The sequence below is a fragment of the Callithrix jacchus genome, chromosome 19, assembly GCF_049354715.1.
Source record: "Callithrix jacchus isolate 240 chromosome 19, calJac240_pri, whole genome shotgun sequence".
Lineage (NCBI taxonomy): Eukaryota > Metazoa > Chordata > Mammalia > Primates > Cebidae > Callithrix > Callithrix jacchus.
The window spans coordinates 6,193,516-6,213,302 of NC_133520.1; the positions used below are offsets into that span (position 1 = coordinate 6,193,516).

The following is a 19,787-nucleotide window of genomic DNA, read 5'->3' on the forward strand; positions in this document are numbered from 1 at the left end:
ATTAGGTGCCTTATATTCATTATTAACACTCGAAACCACCCTGCCAGGTGGCTGCAGTTATGTCTGCCTTTGAGATGTCTTGTGGGGAGACCTCGTTTCTAATCATGCAACTTGCAAATATTGCACCTGGGATTAAAAGCTCGGATCTGAGCTCTTCCTAGGACATCTTACTCTTGGAATGTATGCCTTAACACCTGTATTTAATCATCTTTTCTGCAAAAAGAACTGTGCTAGACAACCTAGAGTGAGGCAAGAAAGTGTAGACCATGGTTCTCGCCCTTAGGGAGCTCCAGAATAATTGTGGGAGAGAGATTCACACAAATGGAAGTTAATAAATAACGTGAAGAAATGTCACCTGTGTCCAGTGAGAAGAGATGATGTATGCTACAGGACTTCAGCTGAGGAAGGGATGCCTGCGTGGTCAGAGGAGACTCCTGGAAAAGGTGGGAAATGAATTCCTTGTTGAAACATGAATAAGATTTGGGTGGGCTCAGAGATATTATCCTTGCAGCGAACCCACCTGGCGTGTTCTGAGGACAGAGAAGCTTCGTGATGGGAATAGGGGTGGACGAGCCATGCAGTTGTGGGAGCCTTAATGCGAGGTTCTGGAATCTGGACTTGGTTCTGAAGGCAGTGGGGGAAACACCAGCATTTTTTTGAATTGGGTGGGGAGTAGGTAATGGTTTGAGAAAAGCAGAACTTTAGGAAATACTAAGGAGGAAACAAAGGGTAGAAAGGATTGGCGAAAAGAGAGACTAGGGAGGAGGGAAGAAGAAAGAAGACTTAGGAAGCTGATCATTTGCGCATCCTGTAAGTCCCAAGTAATACGCCAAGAAACTTTGTGTCACCTGTCATCTCTTGTCCTCAGCCAGTCCCTGTGCAACGTCTATATTATCCCAGGTGAATAACATGTTCTTGTGTCATTACTATCCAACAAACGTGTTTACTCTTCTTCCTGGAACCCAGCTAGACCAAATATTCCAGGTTTTTAGGTGTGGCCATGGGTATCCCTTCCAGGCCTGGCTTACACAGTCTCGCTGGGCAATCTCTCCTCCTCTTCCCCTGTCTGCTGGATGTTGGTGAGCAAGGTGACTGTTGGGCCAGCTGCTGGGGACTTGTCTTTGCCCTGCTTCATTCTCTGGACTCCAATAGGGACCTCAGGCTCTTCCTTAGCAGAGAAGGGACGGGAGGCTGCAGAGACCAGCGTCGGGACATCAGTGATGGTAACTTCAAGGGGAGCATTGGAGTCTCTTAAGTGCACTCCATGCCACCGTATCTGTACTCAGGGTATTGGGAGAGGGGAATTATGGAGAGAGACTGGTCATCTTTATCCTCTGGGCAGATAGGGGCTCAGTGTGATTATGGTTTGAAAATTAAAGTAAACATGTTTTATCATTTTTTTTGAGACAAAGTCTTGCTCTGTTGCCCAGGCCAGTGTGCAGTGGGATGATCTCAGCTCACTGCAACCTCTGCCTCCCAGGTGTAAGTGGTTCTCCAAGATGTGATGATTTCATTAACAAGTGACAGCAGTGAGAATGAAAATCAAGAGCTAAAAGGTGATCAATACTATGGAGTGAATACATGACCACATTTGGTGATTGATTCAAGACTGAAGCTATCACGAGTACAGCTTAGAGGTAAGTGACTAGGGACCTAAGGGAGGAGTTCCAGAGAACTCTGTGCCTGTCCTAAGCCAAACTCCCGACGTGTGCTCTGGGTCCTAAACCCTCCCTCCAGTCAAGTGCTTTGCTTCTGCAGTTACTTCTTTTTCCCTGGTATCTTCACATTTTCCTTCTCCCCCGGCTTATACTCATCCACATATAAATATGCTGGAATCTCCTAACATAAAACACTTAATGTTTAGTTTTAACTCCTGCTCCATTTCTGCGCTCCTGTTTCTCTCAAAGCTCCTGGGCAGGGCTGTGTGCTCTTGCTGTCTCTGCTTCGTCCCTCACGTCTCATTCTTGCATGGGTTTACCCCCCACACCACTGAAGCTAGTGTTGTCTCCTCTCTTTGGAGCTCCAGGTTGCCAAAGCCTGTGTCTGATGCTCAGTCTTCACTCCACTGGGGCCCTGGGCTCAGCTGATTCTTCTTGGGATGTTTTTCTGCTTTGCTTCTGGGAAAGTGCACTCCTGATTTTCTTCTAACTTTCAGGCAGCAGCTCCTCTGTCTCCAGGCTGTCTTTTTGTTTTTTTGTTTTTATTTTTTTGGGGGACAGAGTCATGCTCTGTTGCCCACACTGGAGTGCTGTGGCACGATCTCGGTTCACGGCAACCTCTGCCTCCCGGGTTCAAGCGATTCTCCTACCTCAGCCTCCTAAGTAGCTGGGACTACAAGCATATACCACCACACCTGGCTACTTTTTGTGTTTTTAGTAGAGATGCGGTTTCACCATTTTGGCCAGGCCGGTATCGAACTCCTGGCCTCAAGTGATCCACCACCCACCTTGGCCTCCCAAAGTGCTAGGATTAGAGGCACGAGCCATTGCACCTGGCCCAGGCTGCCTTTTCATTCTCCTCCAAGTCGCCAGTCGGCAGGTCCTCTGCTGCTTTTTTTCCCCTGGGTTCCCTTCTTGAATGTGCTCATGGTGACTCAGAGCATTCAGCATCTGTGTGAAACACTGTAAACTCCTGCAACTGTAAGAAAAGAAGACAGCGGCGTCTGTGCTGTGACCTGAGCCTGTGCTGGTTTTGTTCTTAGTACTCTTCACCCCCGACTTGATATTGTATGTTTCTTTTTTGACTTATTATGTGAGTTCCCCCATCCATGAGGGCAGGGGCTCTGTCCTGCCCATCGCTGCAGCCCCCCCCCCCAACCTGGGCAATGCCTGCATAGGGTGGGCACTCAGTCTGTTCTTGTGGGACATGTGAAAGGACAGAGCAGGGCTCCTGATGAGGAATGTGAGTCAAGGGAGAAGCTGTTTTGGGAAACTGGGGACTGATCCCGTGTTGGGCCTGCTGAGCTGTAGGACACCCAGGTGGAGGTGTCCCAGATGCCACTGGACATTCCAGACTGCAGCCTGGCAGAGTCCTGAGTTGGAGATATGAGTCCTCGTCAAGGTGCTGCTGGGCCGGGCATGATGGCTCACACCTGTAATCCCAGCACTGTGGGAGGCTGAGGCAGGTGGATCACTTGAGGTTAGGAGTTGGAGACCAGCCTGGCCAACATGGTGAAACCCCATCTCTACTGAAAACACAAACATTAGCCAGGTGTGGTGGTGCATGCCTGTAATCCCAGCTACTCAGGAGGCTGAGGCAGGAGAATTGCTTGAACCTGGGAGGCAGAGGTTGCAGCGAGCTGAGATTATGCCAGTGCACTGTACCCTGCTTGACAGAGCAAGGCTTCACGTCAAAAAAAAAGAAAGAAAAGAAAAGACAAGAAAAGAAAAGTTGTGGCTGAAGCCAGAGGCGGGGTGAGCCTCTAGGACCCAGGAGATCAGCAGCTGGGGCGTGAAGTTGGGGAAATGTGGTGTGGGTTGGGGCTGAGGAGCAGCTGGGAGCACAGAGATGTTATCTTGTTTGGGAAAGAAGGCAAGAGCTTCAGAAAAGATGGGCTGGCTAGCAGTTTCAAGCCCTGTAGAAAAGTCAAATAAAATGCACTGAATTTGGTAATTAGGTCATTGGTGAATGCAGCTGAGTGGAGGCAGAACTGATGATATTTCAGGAGCTTCAATATTGGAGTATTGCGGGCTATTCCGACAGGGGTAGATAAGGGAAGGAAAGCAAGGTAGAGGACGGCAGTTTAGGGGGCAGTAGTGTGTGTGGCAGGAAAGGTGTTGTGTCCCTTAATGTTGGGGAGGCCTGGGTACAGGTGACACCCTGCTCCTCAGAGCTTCTGAAGACCTGGGATACACAGATGAGCAAAACCAACAAGTCCATATAGCAGATTATTTACACCAACAAATAATATTTATATTCTGCCTAAAGAAATCAACACATTTGCATGCCACAGAATGAAAACAAATGTTCTGCTGGGCGTGGTGGGTCATGCCTGTAATTCCAATCCTTTGGGAGGTGAAGAAGGAATATCACTTGAGCTCAGGAGTTTGAGACTATCCTGGACAATGTAGTGTGACCTCCATCTCTACAAAAACTTAAAAAAATTACCTGGGCATGGTGGCACACACCTGTGGTCCCAGCTATTCAGGAGGCTGAGGCAGGAGGATCTCTTGAGCCCAAGAAGGCTGCAGCGAACCGTGATCATGCCACTGCACTCCAGCCTGGGTGACAAAGCCGGATACTGTCTCAATAAGCCAAATCACCAACCAAAATCCGCACCCCCAAACAGTGTTCTGTAACTAACAAGTTAGCTCTGTGATTGATCATAATCTAAGTTCTCAACAAATTGATGACATTTTGAATCTTAGCCATACCCAACAGCTGAGTTTTCTCCCAGAGATGTTAGAAGCTCAGGGGTGAAACTGTTTCAGGTTACAACTTCCTTATCAACTTGACTCAGAAGACTGTTTTCTGACAGAATGGATATACCCAGCAGGAATTTTCTCACTTGATCAAGAGTAAGGCGTTAAGGCCAAACACTCTCACTTAGAGATAAGCTGATCAGTGAAATCGATGTGGGAGTTTTGATTCATTCATACTGGGGTTTTCTCATTAAGCCAATGTGTACCTCATCTATTGAATTCTTACTATAGGCCATATCCATTGCAAGACATTGTGGATGATCCCAAGAGGAAAACGAATGGTGATCTGTGTCCACAGGAAGACATGAAGATGCCGAACATTTTTCGTAAGCCCTTTGCTTTGCAAGTCCTTTCTCACATGTGATCTGAGAGTTGAGTTTTATCATTACCTTAGTTTTTGTGTGGGCACAGCAGCTCGTGCCTGTGATCCCATTGTTTTGGGAGGCCGAGGCGGGAGGATTGGTTGAACCCAGGAGTTCGAGGCTGCAGTGAGTCGTGACGGCACCACTGTACTCCAGCCTGTGCAGCAGAGCAAGGTCCTGCCTGTCTTTCCAGAAAATCAAGAAAAACCTAAAAAAAAAAAAATAGCTTCTATAGTTGAGGTTAAGTAAACTGCTCAAGTTTGTCCAGGAGTAGAGGTTGGATTAACAAGTTGAGGAAGGGAAAGCGTTGGAGGGAGGAAGCAAGACTGGGGAAGTCAGAACCAGGGATGGGTAACTTGAGCCCAGGAAAGGGGGCCTCTGGAAGGGAGAGTGGTTGGTCTTCTCAGATGTGGTAGAAGGGAAAGGAGGGGGGTAAAGTGGAGGAAATGGGGACAACATTCATTCTTGTGGCCTCAAATCATGGTGAAATATGAGGTGAGATGGTAGGCTTTATGAGAGTGTGAGAGTTTTAGGGAGGGCAAGGCAGGTTTGACCCTGGCACTGCGGGCAGTGGGAGGGCCTCAGCAGAGCCACAGGGAGAGTCTGGTGGCACTTGAGTGCTTGGATTCCCAGAATCTTGGTGACCCTGGAGGAGAGCTGGGGGAGCAGAGTTGGGAACTGCAAATGGGCATTGTGTTCTTCCCTTTTCCTTGATTATTAGATCTGATGGTGAAGACATTGGGTCTTTCTCATTTAAAAAAATTATGCCAAGTGTTTTGTGGAGTGGATTAATTAAGTACAAAATAATTTGTATAGGGAATTCAGTTTGTGGTCTCCTAGCTACCTTTTAAAAAACAGGCTCTGGTGATGAGAAGCCCAGAGAGCCACTTTTTCCTGCTTTTCATCCCAAGTTTTCCTTCATTCATTCCACACTATTTATTGACTTCACACTCAATGTCAGAGATGATGCCGTGGGAAGCATACAAATGAATCAGACATTGGTTCTGTCCTTAGGAAGCTTCAAGCTATGATTTGAACTCAAAAGTATTAAGCGCTAAAAGAGGAAAAATGAAGTGAGATGGAGGGGACAGCCACGTCCACTGAGTATAACTGGAAGAACTTCATGGAGAGGTGGGCCTTGAAAGCGTTTCGGTTTGGCCATGCAGAGGAAAGTGTGGTCTAGGTGCACTCAGTAGGTGTTTATTGAATGAATGAATAAAAACTAAATGTGATATCACCTAGTGAGGTGCTTGGAAAGGAGGAGCAAGTCCAGATAATGATAACAACAGACTTGTAACACATGTCATGCCCTAGGCCCTGTTCAAACGGACTTTTATATATCGTTAACCTGATCCCCATGACAGTTCTGACACAGGGGCCACGATTTCTAAGTTTATGGATCAGGGAACCAGCCCAGAGAGAATAAGAAACGTGTCCAAATGTTCACAGCTTGTGAGTGGTGAGCAGAGGTTCGACTCTAGGCCGTGTTGTTGGGAGACAGATGCCAAGGAGTAAGCATCCTTCTTAGACTTCTGCCTGCTGTCATCAGCCTGATCCACCAGCCTGAATGCACAAGCCTTCATCTCCATTTTGATCTCATTATCGCATGCATCCTCTCCCTCGTTCAAGCCTCCCATGCCTATGCTCACTCTCTGAGGCTGGCGATGGCATTGGGAGGCTGCAGGTGGCACCAGGGACCTCATGGGCAGAATCCCAGGGGAACACAGGCTGTTTCTGGGCAGCTCACTGCAGACTCAGGCAGTGAGTGGTAGTTTCAGATAACTGCAGCAACAGGTCTTAGTCTAACCCTGCCTGTTTCCAGAGTTCTGCGTTTTTGATTTTGTAGACTTTGCAGCATGATATTCATGCCAAAATAATTTGGATAAATATAAGCTCCGCAAACTCCTTGGCCTGTGGTCAAGTCTTTCCTTTTCCATGTCTGGTTTTTTATGTGCACTGATGAATAGGCCAATCTGTGTGCTGGTATCAGTAAGATTCACCACAACGATGAAAATGCTTCATCATGTTTCCGCAGGTCAGAACTTGGGAATGGGGTGCTGAAGCGGCAGGAACAACACTGATGTGTATCCAAGGACTTGTGTCTGGGAAAGGAAAGGGAACCTAGGAGGGTCCCATGTGTTTGGAATATAACATAACAGCCTATGCTGAACCTGTGTCAAGGCACAGGGACCTTCTGACATCTAAGATCTGGTAACATCGCTCCGTTTGGCTTCATGGTTGGGCCTTAACAGTGATCACCAACACAAGGACCCACCATATGCCGGGAATAGGGCAAAACATTGGAGCGCTATGAATGCCTGAGGCTCGGACCCTGCCTGGGGGAACCCAGCTTCGCAGAAAAGACAGATGCATAAATGTATGACTTATGCTGCCATGTGCAAGGACTGCCCCAGAGCTGGGTATAGGGTGCTGAGAAACACAGATGAGGGGGCACGAGGAGGGAGGGAAGGCTAAAATGGCTGCAGAGAGGAGCTTGCCATTGAAGGATCGTGATATGGTTTGAATATTTGTCCCCTCCGAACCTCATGTTGAAATGTGATCTCCAGTGTTGGAGGTGGGGCGTAGTGGGAGGTGTTGGGTCATGGAGGTGGCTTTCTCATGGATGGCTCAGTGCCATCCCCATGGTGATGAGTGAGGTTTTGCTCTATTAGTTCATGCAAGAGCTGGTTGTCTGGCACCTCCTCCTCTCTGTCTTATTCTCTCTCTTGCCTTGTGACACACCTGCTTTCCCTTCACCTTCTGCCATGATTGTAAGCATCCTGAGGCCCTCACCAGAAGCAGATGCTGGGCACTGGGCTTTTTGTACTGCCTGCAAAACCATGAGCCCAAATAAACCCTTTTTCTTTGTAAGTTGCTCAGCCTCAGTCATTCCTTTATAGCAATGCAAAATGGACGAACACAGATGGGTCAATGTGATTGTTGTGTTCTGTTAGTGGATTTACTATTTACTTTGAAGGGTCTGCTTGGGGTAGTATGATGTCCTACATGTGAAGTGATTGGGGGAAAGGCAGATACTCATACACAGATTTATCACAGTTTTTGTAGTCTGAATGCCACAGTTTCCTCATGAATCTTGCCACTTTCACCCACTCAACCTCCATGGGCCAACGGTCAGGTGATCCTACTGGTTTTATTCCTCGTCCTGTGGTGCAGAGGGCTGGACTCAGGCATGAGCGACCCAAGGAAGGTGGGGCCCTTGTCTCCAGAGTCTTGCTTAGAGCTTGGTTTCCACCTCCCTGGAATGGCTATGAGGAAGTTGGTGAGGGGGTCCCTTAGAGAGTCCCCAGCGACCCCCATCCTGGTCTCTCAACTCTAGTAGGACTGGCATTGCTCTAGACCCTGGGATATTACTAAGAGTCAAAGAAGGCAGCTGGAGAGAGCTGGGAGGGGAAACAAAGATATGCAGAGGGAGCTTTTGATGCCGAGCCTTGGTAACATTAACCCTTATTTTCAAAGCCCCTTTTCGCCCACTCATCCACCTCTCCAGGTCGACACACTTGTGCTGTGCATCTGACTCAGCACCAGGATTAAGTGTGCCCTGGATTTAGGGCATAGAGGTGAAGGTGAGCCATCTGACATTCTCATCTGCATGAAGGGATAAACTGTCCTTGAATCTGATCTGCAAATGAAAGTGTAAAGCTGTTGGGCGGGCCTCTAGACAGGACGTTATTGGACAAAAGTGTCTATAGAGCTCTTCATACCTGATAGATAGTTTTGGAAAGACTAAGTGTGCATATTAATTCCCTTCCCCTACAAAATAAAAGCCACTTGCCAGCAGTATTGGCTTGTTTCACAAAAGGCCAGGATCCATACGGATGAATAGAAGTGATGGTCATGGAATTCAATTTTGGGCTAAACCACAGGCTGGGGGAGGCTGTGCCCTCCTCTGATGGTAGTTTGCTCTCTGGCTTAACGGCTCTGGTCCTGTGTTCCTTTCTTTGCCAGTTGGCGATGGAAATCTTTAGTCTGCTTTTTTTTTGAACAAGGGCATGCAAAGTTAATAAGATGGCTGAAAATTTCTCTGCAGCTACAAATTGGCCCAGGAATCTCTATGCGGGACATAGAATCAGACAAAACCTAAAAAGCGCTTGGCCAGTTACCCCTCTACTTTTAGCTTTGGCCTCAGTGCCTTCCAGAGAAGCAAGTGCCGAGGAATATCAGCAGGGATATGCATGGCAAAGGCTCAGGCAGTGCCTAGTGTCGGGGGGTCCATGTCTAGGAAAATGTGAGGGTGGAGATAAGCAGTCCTTTTATGCAGTAGTCTTGGGGAAGAAAATTGATCTTGGATTTTCTTTTTTTGGTGATGGTTTTCCTAAAGGGAAATGATGGCTGAATTTACAGACTCCAGAGGAAGAGATTATTTGAGTAGCTGTGGCACCTAATTGATATATTCTCTTTATTTTAAAGCATCCTTTTTTCAATGGCAAATCACTCCTGAGTGATGTTCCATGATAAGGATTTTGTGGTCACGGTGGCCTGGGAAGCCTGAGAAGTGTAGTACCTTAGAGATTTACAGCTCATGTTAGCAGATTAAAGAGTCTGAGAAGTCCTGCAGAGAATGAATAGGTTGACGTTTGTTTAACCAAGTACTTCCCAAACTTATTTGACTATGAAACTCTTTTACTGCAGGTTACACCTACACTTTAGAACCTGGGTTAAAGTGAAGTGGGGGAGCATTTACTGAGCTTCTTCCATCTCAGGAACTCTGCCAGATGCTTTACAGACATTATCTTCTTTCGTTCTTATATTAGCTTTCTGAGCTATGTATTTTCATCCCATTTTAAAGATAACGAAACTGAGGTTTAGCAAGGTCAAGGAGCTTGTTCAAGGTTACCCAGCTAGCTAGTGGTGGAGCTGAGATTTGAACCTGGTAAAGGCGTGACTTCAAATCCCATTCCATTTTCACCATGTCGCCCTTCGTAATGCCTCTCCCATTTTTATCCAAGGAGGCAGGAAGAGGTGGATGGGAAACACTAAGACCCTTAATTTGAGGGCCAGGCAGGTGCAAATTTGATACATTTTTTTTTTCTTCCCTGTGGATGCAGTCAAGATCATCCAGCTTGTAGGAATCTCTCTCTGCCAAGAGAAATGCTTGAAAGGTAGCCAGGCCCCATAAATTTGAGAATGGCTGTGATGAAGAGCCAGCTGCCCTTGGGCCTGGAACACGGTGATGTTTAGATGGATTAACAGAGGCCCACGGCCTTTATGATGATCCTTCCACTTTGAGTAATTCTTTCATCAAGTTGTCCCCCTTCTCATCGGTTGCAGCGCTGGTGGGTTATGAAATGTATCCCACAGAAGACCCTGAACATTTAGAGCAACGCTGAGCAAAAGCAGCAGAGCTGGAGGCATCACACTGCCCATATGAAAGAAGAGTTTGCCACAGAAACCAGCAGGAGAAAAATGTCTGGTGAAGCATCTGATACCCTGTGGCTGCCCCTGCTTTGTGTTCACCCACCCTCAGGCACCCCACATGAGAGCTGCCTCTGCCTAAGGGCCTTCAGGGCTTGGAGGCTGGTCTAGGGCTCATGGAGCTGGCTACAGGGCTGGAGTCCTCAGGCTTGTGGCCTGTGAGATGAGGATACCACCACTCAAAAGAAGTCAGGATCAGAGGCCTGGCTATAGTGTAGGGAGCTCTCCATCCTTCTGACTCCCTCCCAGCCTGTCGTTGGCCTTCCTGGTGTTATGAAGGGCCTTTGCCACCAAACCTGGCTTCATCTCACAGTTTAAAATGCTTCCTTCATGTGGCCTGCTATAAAAGCCTATCTTAAATGAGAGGTTTCATAGAAAACAGAGGGTGAAAAGCATCCTTTGTAACTTCTCTCTGTGCTCTGAAAAGCAGGGCAGGACCACACACCTCTGGCTGAATGATCCTGGTCTCGGGAGAGATTTGAAGAATTGAGTAGAAAGACCACGGCCTTGATCAATGCGTGCAATTCATCTAAGATGCTTGTTGTGCTGGTTGGGACTCAGAGACCAATAAAATAAAGATGAACAAGATAAAATACTCCTGTTCTCAAGGACATTCGCCTTCTGGGAGAACACATGCGAGCGTGTGTAGCAAACGCTTTATGAGAGGGACTTTCAAATTGGGAAGGCAGAGGGTGGTCAGTGAGACCAGGGAGTGAGGGTCTGAGAAGGTGTCACAGCTGATGGAAGTGGGAACTTCTTGTTGGACAAAAGGGCAGGGAGGGAGAGAAGGGCATTCCAGGCAGAGGTAATGGTGCGTGCAAAAGCAATTATGAGATTTCCATGGCTAGTGAGAATTGGAGAGGAGCTTCCCCTACATGGAAAACATTAGCTACCGGATGCAGGCTGGCAGTGGGGACTGGAAAGGAGAAAGGAAGGCCACAGGCCATGAACTAAGGGGTAGGGGAGAGCATCTCAGCACATCCAAATACTTGTACTACCATAGATGTCACCTGGAGTCACCCTAGGAGAACCAGGTTATCTTTGGGAGAGTATCCTGGGCTACGTTTTGTGTATGGGGTAGGAGATTTAAAATTTCATACTCAATCTCTTTTCCTGGAATGACACTTGGGAAGGGTCGATGGGGTCTCTGCTCAGCCTTTCACAAAGCCAGGCACTGGCTCATGCAGCTGGACATTGACATGGCCACTCACCATCCCAACCAGGCAGCTTGGAGGGGGTGGCAGGATCCTTACTTCTTCCTGAACCTTTGGGGCAGACAAGTGAGCCCTTTTCTCAGCTGTGGTTGAGTGGTCTTCCTGCTGGGGTCTGAATACCAGCTCTGTCCAGCCTCAGGTTGCAGACTGTGCTGGAGAATGTCCCCATTGTGCAGGGGAAAGGCATTCTGTGGAACTGTCAGGGCCAGAATATATACAGCGACCCATGCTGTAATATGTCCAGAGCTGCTATCAAAAAGAAAACAAGGGAGATCTCCAGTTCTGCCAAGATGTCACACCTCACAGATTTAAAGTGACTTGCTGACCTCCATACTACTCACTGGGGGCACATTCGTCTTCCCCTTATATAATCCTCCAGTCTCTCACTGACATTCCAGCTGGGTGAAGCTCTGCTGATAAATACTGGGCCTAAGCCCGTGGGGCACATGAGAAGCTCTGCCTGCCATACAAGGCCTCTGCATCTTCAGAGCAGAGTGTATGAGGACTTGGTTTGCTTTTTTCTATTTGTCTTAATCACTCCCAGCGATTTTCATCCGGGTTTCTATGGAATAATAACAGTAGAAAAATGTTATATGAGAGAACCAGGGGATGGTGATGACAAATCTCAGCTCTGTGGCCTAATGGATTCCTCCATGTGTTTTGAGTAGAGGCTGTTTGTCAAATCCTCCTAGAAGGGAGGGACTTTTGAACTCGTTGGGGTGAGCAGGTGTTTCCGATGGGTGAAAGTGGGGGCTGAGATAGATTGAGAATGACTAGGTGAGTAGAGCTAATGAGCACGTGGGCCTGTGAGTAAAGGGTGGGAGAGAGGAAAGGTCTTGGGTACCATGTGACTCTGCAGAAAGGAGACTGGAAATATACATCACAGGTGAGGTCCAGGCTCTTCATGTTACCCAAGGGGCTTCGGGAGAGTAGGTGTAGGGAAGGAGGTAGTTCTTCCTTTAGAGCTCCTTTTCAAAGTCCCTAGAAGTCAGGATATAGTGTAGGAGGAGGGCCATGAACCTTTAGAAAGATCCACCTGGGAGCTTGACCCAAATCAGCAGTGCGCTATGAACCAAGCTTTTCTTTTTCTCCTTCTTCCCTCTCCCTCCTCTTCTGCTCTGACCCCACTCTTTCTGGCACTCCTGCATAACTCCAGGTTTGAGAGAAAAATCTGCAGTTTGTTTCCACTCCTAAACATGAGGTTTTGTTATTTTAATGCTGAGTTTCTATGTGAGCAACTTAAGGTTTCTGGTCATGGGCTAGTGAGTGCGCACTCCTCTACTCTGGCTAGGAGAGGATGGATTAGAGGCTCTCTTCTCTGTCCTTTCTCTTCCAAGCTGTCAGTCTCCAGTTATGAAGGGCTGGGGGAGTCCAGGAGCTGAGGAGCTGCCACAGCCATTGCTGGAAGTGGGTGGTGTGAATGTCACTGACTACTGGGAGAGAGGGCACGTGTGTCACATGCAACATTGAGTCAGGCTTTTGTCCCACTCCCTGTGAAGCGGGTGAGAAGCTGTGATGTGAAGTTGAACCCCGGGGGTGCACAGGGCTCTGGGTTGTCTGTGATCTGTTGTTGCTTGGATCACCTTGGTGATGGCCACCTGGCTGTCTGAAAGGCAGGCCCAGGTGCCTCGAGCAACTTGCTTCCCGTTAGGGTTTGACCAAGGAAAGCTGTTCTGCAGCCTCTGATTAGAATAATTCACTGCTCTGTCTGCATGATTAAATCAAGAGCCCAGGTTGTGTATCCAGTGGGGTGATTGATCACCCAAATTCTCCACTTGCTTTCATCTTCTGCTTTTTCTTTTGAATTATAATTTTTCTTTTAAAATATTTAATTGACAAATATTGGATATATTCAAGGTGTACAATGTGATGAGGCATATGCATATACTTTGTGATATGCACAGTCAAATTAACCCATCTATTATCACCTATGCCGTACATTAGATCCCCAGAACCTTCTCATCTTAAAGCTGAAAGTTTGTACCCTTTGACCGTCATCTCCCCACTTTCTCCACTCTGAGCTCCTAGCAACTACAATTCTACTTTCTGCTCCTGCGTTCAACTGTTCGAGATTCCACATACGAGTGAGATCATACAGTATTTGTCTTTCTGTGTCTGGCTTATTTCATTTAGCATAATATCCTTTGAGTTTTTCAATGTTGTCACAAATGACAAGATTTTTTTTAACTTTTTTGCATTTTAGGTTTTGGGGTACATGTGAAGAACATGCAAGATAGTTGCATAGGTACACAGGTGGCAGTGTGATTTACTGCCTTCCTCCCCTTCACCTATGTCTGGCATTTCTCCCCATGCTATCTCTCCCCACCTTCTGCTTTTTCAAACACACACTCAGATGGACAAACTTGGAAAACCAACAAAAGACAGAAAAGGAGACAGCCTCGGTGCAAATCATAAGCACTCAGAATAAAAGGGGTTTTCTTCTCTGTCTTGACTGCCAATGCCCCTCCTTCCCACCCTCTTTCCACATTAAAGGGACTATATTGAAAGCTGAATTTTCACTGTAGGAAGCTGGAGTCCCACTTTTGAGATGGTTTTGTGAGAAGGCTGGGAAAAGGCGATCTGGTCTAGGCTAGGGGAATACCAACTTGGTGGCAGCAGAGACAGAATTGGTTCCTTTGCTTCCCACTGGGAATGGGGGGATAAGGGAGGGGAGGAGAAGAAAGCTAATAACTAAGTATGTGGCTGGGGGAGGAGGGGCTCCAGTCCCCCAGCTTAAAATAAGGCCCTTGGACAAATGGGCCTCCCTGCCCTTGACCTTGGCCCTTCCCTTCCGTTCATTTCTACCATTCTGCCCTTTAAAAGTTCAGTTGATAATTGGGATGTTTTTAAATTTTTTTAGTGCTGGGCAAGTCCTGGTTGCCTTGTCCTTGGTACAGCTTTGGACACAGGAATACAGGATTTATGCAAGGGAGCTGTGTTATTTAACATAACAACTGGAAAATGTTCCAGAAACATTTTATATTAATAGCAAATCCCTTAAACATATCTTAACTCCCTGAACAGTCTTATGTTAGAGTCATAAAACCTCTCGGAATCACTTATCTCCATCCATCACTAAGCAGTCTGTTAAAACGGTTTTGATGCAAATCTGATCTCTCCCCTGTGACATGGTACCGTTGGGGCAGGAGAAACTGTTTATTTCTACCATGGCTGGGTGCTTCACGTCTTCATATTTCTTATCTTAGTTCCTCTGCCCAGTCTGTACCCTACCCCCATGCAGGTCAGTTTTTTCCATATGTTGCAGGTGTGGAAAAGGAGGCTCAGTATGTGGGCAACGTGTCCAGTTTAATCAGGGTTAAGGGACAGGAGTTAAAAAGGATCAGTGCTGGGATCTGAGCCCAGACCAGCCTTGCTTGGAAGGTTTTGTTCTTTTCACCACCCCATGCCATCTTCCTATGGCTTTGGTTCCTGTTTTAGGGGTCACAAACACAAAACATTCCATCTTTTCAGGTCAGGTGTGCCAATGTTCCAGGTTTGGCACTGGACTCTTGGCCTCTGCGGATGCCTTCAAGGTGAGGCTGTGATTTGGGTGAATGCCCCCCTGCTTCTCACAGCTGCGGGCTAAGTTGGGTTGAGAGGGCAGGTGGCACAGAAGGTGGATAATTGATTTTCTTTTTATGAATATTCATTTGAGGTTACTTCTCCATCTGCTCTCTTGCAATTTCAAAATGGCCACTGAGTGCTGAACAGGAGCAAGCTTGTCCCTCTCCTTCTAGGTCACCCCTTGGCCACTGGAGGATCAGGGCTGACCCTGAACAGAGAGGCCTGGGCCAATGTCTGGGCTTGGGGCTTTTCCAGATTGCATATTTTTAATTGTATTGAGTTCTTTGGAGCCATGTGATGAATTGATTCCTAGGTGGCCATCTGCACAGAAATGCAGGGCTGCTTGTAGAAGGAACTGGGAGGTGGTGATACTTGAGTTTTGAAGCTGAGCCATTGGGCAGCTCTCAGAAGGGAAGGGCTCATAGGGTCACTGATAATAGTCTATGACGGAGAGAAAGAACCATAAAGTGCAGAGGGCTCATTAGTTTTGATGGATCTGGCTCAAACAATATAGCATTTTAGTCCCTTGTGTAAAGTCCAGGCTAAGTACCAAATAGAAATGTCTTTTTGGACCCCTCTAGTTGTCTCTTGAGGGAGGGAAAATCTGGTGACCTTTTCACTATGGTTCAGGGGTTCAAGAGTGAATCAGTTTATGTAAAAGCCGCGTCCGTGCCATAGACAAGGCTGTGTATCTGTTACTCAATCCACAAGAATTGAAGATTGTGTGACTCTTTTCCATGTGTGTGAAATCTGACAGTTTAAACAAAATATATATTATATATATGTAGTAGAGATAGGCTCTTGCTGTGTTTTTCAGGCTGCTCCTGAACTCATAGGCTCAAGCAATCCTCCCATCCTGGCCTCCCAAAGTGCTGAGATTACAGCATGAGGCGCGGCACCCAGCAGAAATGTGATCATTGCTATTCCTATAATGACTCCTCAAGACAGAAATATCTTAAATGGGCCTCTGTATCACCACAGATGGACAAATTATGTTTATTAAAGTTTTAATGTAAAATGCTTTCCATATAGGGCCAAATCTTTGAAAATTGTTACTCTTTGTACTGTATATTTAGGAATACTCTAAATGTTGAGCTAATCAGTATAATTTTGGCCATGATGAATAATATGTAGCTTATTTTATGTTTTCATTTAACATTATTCATTTATTAATTGTAATTAACTCATTCTTTCTTTACACAGTGCCTGGCACATAGTACACAATCAATAACATCTAGATTTTATTATTATTGTTTTTTGTTTTGAGACAGAGTCTTACTCACTCTGTTGCCCAGGCTGGAATAGTGGCGGGATCTCAGCTCACTGCAACCTCTGCCTCTCAGGCTTAAGTGATTCTCCTGCCTCAGCCTCCCAAGTAGCTGGAATTACAGACATGTGCCATCATACCTGGCTGAATTTTTTTGTATTTTTAGTAGAGACAGGGTTTTACCATGTTGGCCATGCTGGTCTCAAACTCCTGACCACAAATTATCCACCTGCTTCAGCCTCCCAAAGTGCTGGGATTACAGGAATGAGCCACTGCTCCCAGCCTAGATTTTATTATTTTGACAAGAGCATGAATTGAGCAAGAGCCTGGGCACTATGATTAGGTGCAGGAGTGCTGAGTAGGCCTCAGTGCTTGGGTGGAACTTAGGTCTAGTGGGAGCGACAGGCAAGAAAACGATGCAGTGAATGCCTCAGTAGAGGCCACAGAAGAGGAGCACCTTTCCCAGGCCTGAGGGGCTCAGGGAATCTGAAGGCCAATAGGTGTCACCTAGGCAAATGGGAGCGGTGACTGAGGGAGTGTCATCTGCCTGAAGGTGACAGAGAGTATTATATTCCAAGAGTGGTGACTCCCCTGCAGAGAGACCACTGCCCTCTGTTTCTAAATGACCCTGTTGTAGCCCCATCCTTTCTTTCAGACGAACTGTGTCTACACCAGTAGTTTTCAACTGGGGAAATTCTGCTGCTTTCTCCCCCTTTCCACCCCTTCCCTCTGGGGAAATGGGGCAATACCTGGAGACATTTTTGGTTGCTGCTAGTGGAGGGGCTGTGGGGCTCTTGGGGTCTAGTGGTTATTGGTCAGGCTGCTGCTAAACCTAACAGGGCACAGGACAGCCCCCACCCCCAAATACAAAGGATTATTGGGTCCCGAATGTCAATAGTACTGCTGCTAAGAGACTGGTCTGCGCTCAATCTCTACACTAAATCTTTGGCCTGGACATCCTTCGATGAGCACTTTTGCAGGAAGTAAGAGGTGCACCCTCTGGGCTGGATGGTGGGTGGATCACGAGCCTTTTCTCAGGTGCATCTAATGGGCCTTGAAGAAGGGATTTTCTCCCTTCAGTTCATGTTCCTCTAATTTTCTCCCCTCGGTTCATGTTCCTCTAGCTACTAATGCAGAGCAGCTGGCTGATGACTAAAAAGGATTGAGACTGGGCAAGATGGCTCACACCTGAAATCCCAGCACTTTGGGAGGCCAAACAGGAGGATCACCTGAGGTCAGGAGTATGAAATCAGCCCGGACAACCTAGGGAGACCTTGCTTTTAATAAAATAAACAAACAACAGCAGCAACAAAAATTAGCCATGGCTGGTGGTGCACAGCTGTAGTCCCTGCTACTTGGGAGGCTGAGGTGGAAGGATCACTGGAGCCTGGGAGATTGAGGTGTCAGTGAGCCGTGATTGCACCACTGCACTCCGGCCTGGGCAACCAAGTGATACACTGGTTTCAATAAAAATAGAATAACACAAAATAAAATGGGTTGAGATGGAAGCTGCTGCCTTCCAATGGCATCTTGATCAATAATCAGCCTGAAGAGTTTGTGTATAATAGAGATCACATCATATAGGGTGATTGTACACAGTAAAGGACATAACATGTGAGGTGTTTGGAATGGGGCCTCCCTATTGTTCTTATTTACAGTGACGGTTTCTTTGTTGTTTCAATGGTGAGGCTACAGTTCTCAGTTATTCAACCAAACAGTAACCTGGGTCTTACTCTGAAGGTATTTTACAATGTAATTAGTGCTCCTAACCAGCCGATTTGAAGTAGGGAAGATCACCCAGCGTAACTTGGGCGGGCCTGACTGAGTTGCACGGAAGGTCTTGAAAACAGGGCTGAGTCTTTCATAGGTAAAAGAAGGCATTTCGCTTCTGATGACAGCTTTGGCGTGTGCCCCTGACGTTGGCCTGAGGTCTTCCTTTCTGACTACCTGCCCTAGGAATACCAGACTTGCTTAGCCAGCTTCCACAACAGTGTAAGTGATTTCTTGTAATAAACCTTCTAATATGCGTATCTCCTACTGCTTTTGCTTCTCTGGTTGAAATGAGACAGTTGGCATTTGTCGGATTTTTCGTTTTCCTGGTAGGAGGTATTTCAAGGTCCTTGAGACGTGTCTAAAAACAGTTTGTGCTCCAACCTTGGTTCCCTCCCACTTCTGAGGAAAGAGATGATTCTCACAGGAACCTCGGAAGAAAATGTAGTCCCTTTCAGTGAGTCTTTCAGGAGTTCAGGCCCGGGAGGTAGTCTGCATGTGGAATCGGTCTGGCTGGTTACGTGGACAGGACCCCTACCCACTGTAAGCTCCTGTCTAAAAATATGTTTCGGGGGCAACTTGTTTTGGATGGATGGTGCTGCTTTCTAATGAGGGTGCATCCCAAGTTGAAGCATTTACTGTATTTATAGGGCTGGGTGAGGAGGGGCCAAATGCAAGTTAGAGTGAATCTTTTCTATCTTTCATGTAGTGGTGAAGAGAAGCAGAGGAAGATCTGGGGAGAAGGAGCCCGTGCGGGCAAAGCGGGTGGCTGTGCAGGGAGAATTTCATGGGAAAGAACAGAAAGTGTGCACGGGATTCTAAAGAAAGTTTTGCTGTGGTATAAGAGTGTAAACCTTCTTTCTCATGTTTCTATGTGATCTTCACTGAATTATTAGTAAATTATGAAGTCTGATCAATTTCTGTGTGTATTAAAGTGTAGAGCCCTGCTGCAAGGTGGGTGTATGGTCTGATAGAGGCTTCCCACGGGACCCAGTCGCCTGTGGCCTAGGAAACCATTGAGGAGGCACATTTCATAGTTTTGGTTCATCAGTTAGTGCTTATTTAGGATAAAGTAGCTCATCATTTATGCACTGTCCTGGGCTCTGCGAGTTACCGGGTATGTGTCTGAAAACAAGACTGCCATGGGAATTACCGTCTGGTTTGGGAAACGGGATACAGATAAGTAACAGACAATTATAATGTGGTGTGATGAAAGGGCAGGTTAGACGGAGCTGTGGGGGCCATGAGAACATGTGACCTGGACCTGAGGGGTCATGGAGATTTCTGGATGAACTGACACCTTATTGTGAACCAGAGGATGAATAGGAGGTAAGAAGCTAATGAGCTAGAGACACGTGGCTAATGCCCTTAGTCTAGCATGCAATCTGCTGAATGGATGCTATGTTCCTGTGGGCTTGTTATCACTCTTTTATTTACTTATTTCTCTTGTTGGAAGTTTCACATGGACTTTGTACCTTGACATAAAGTTGGAACTTTATGTGAATCTGAGGGCTTTAAAATAATTTCCCCAGGTTTTCAACTGGGGAAATTTCTCCCCCTTTCCACGCCTTCCCTCTGGGGAAATGGGGCAGTATCTGGAGACATTTTTGTTTGCTGCTAGTGGAGGGGCTGTGGGGCTCTTGGAGTCTAGTGGTTATTGGTCAGGCTGCTGCTAAACCTAACAGGGCACAGGACAGCCCCCACCCCCAAATACAAAGGATTATTGGGTCCCGAATGTCAATAGTACTGCTGCTAA

General features: G+C 46.9%; 1 long non-coding RNA gene across 2 annotated transcripts in view; it reads left to right on the top strand.

The window, feature by feature from the left end:
• The first annotated feature begins 310 nt into the window (after nt 1–310).
• LOC118149563 (uncharacterized) overlaps nt 311–19,787 on the top strand; it is an 88,370-nt gene continuing 68,893 nt past the window's right edge. Inside the window, exons 1-4 of one of the 2 annotated variants that reach the window (XR_013529675.1) lie at nt 311–443; nt 1,481–1,637; nt 4,653–4,747; nt 5,798–5,918. This is a non-coding gene — a long non-coding RNA (uncharacterized LOC118149563). Of the gene's footprint in view, nt 444–1,480; nt 1,638–4,652; nt 4,748–5,797; nt 5,919–19,787 lie in introns of those variants that run through there. The other variant, XR_013529676.1, reaches the window with a different exon arrangement.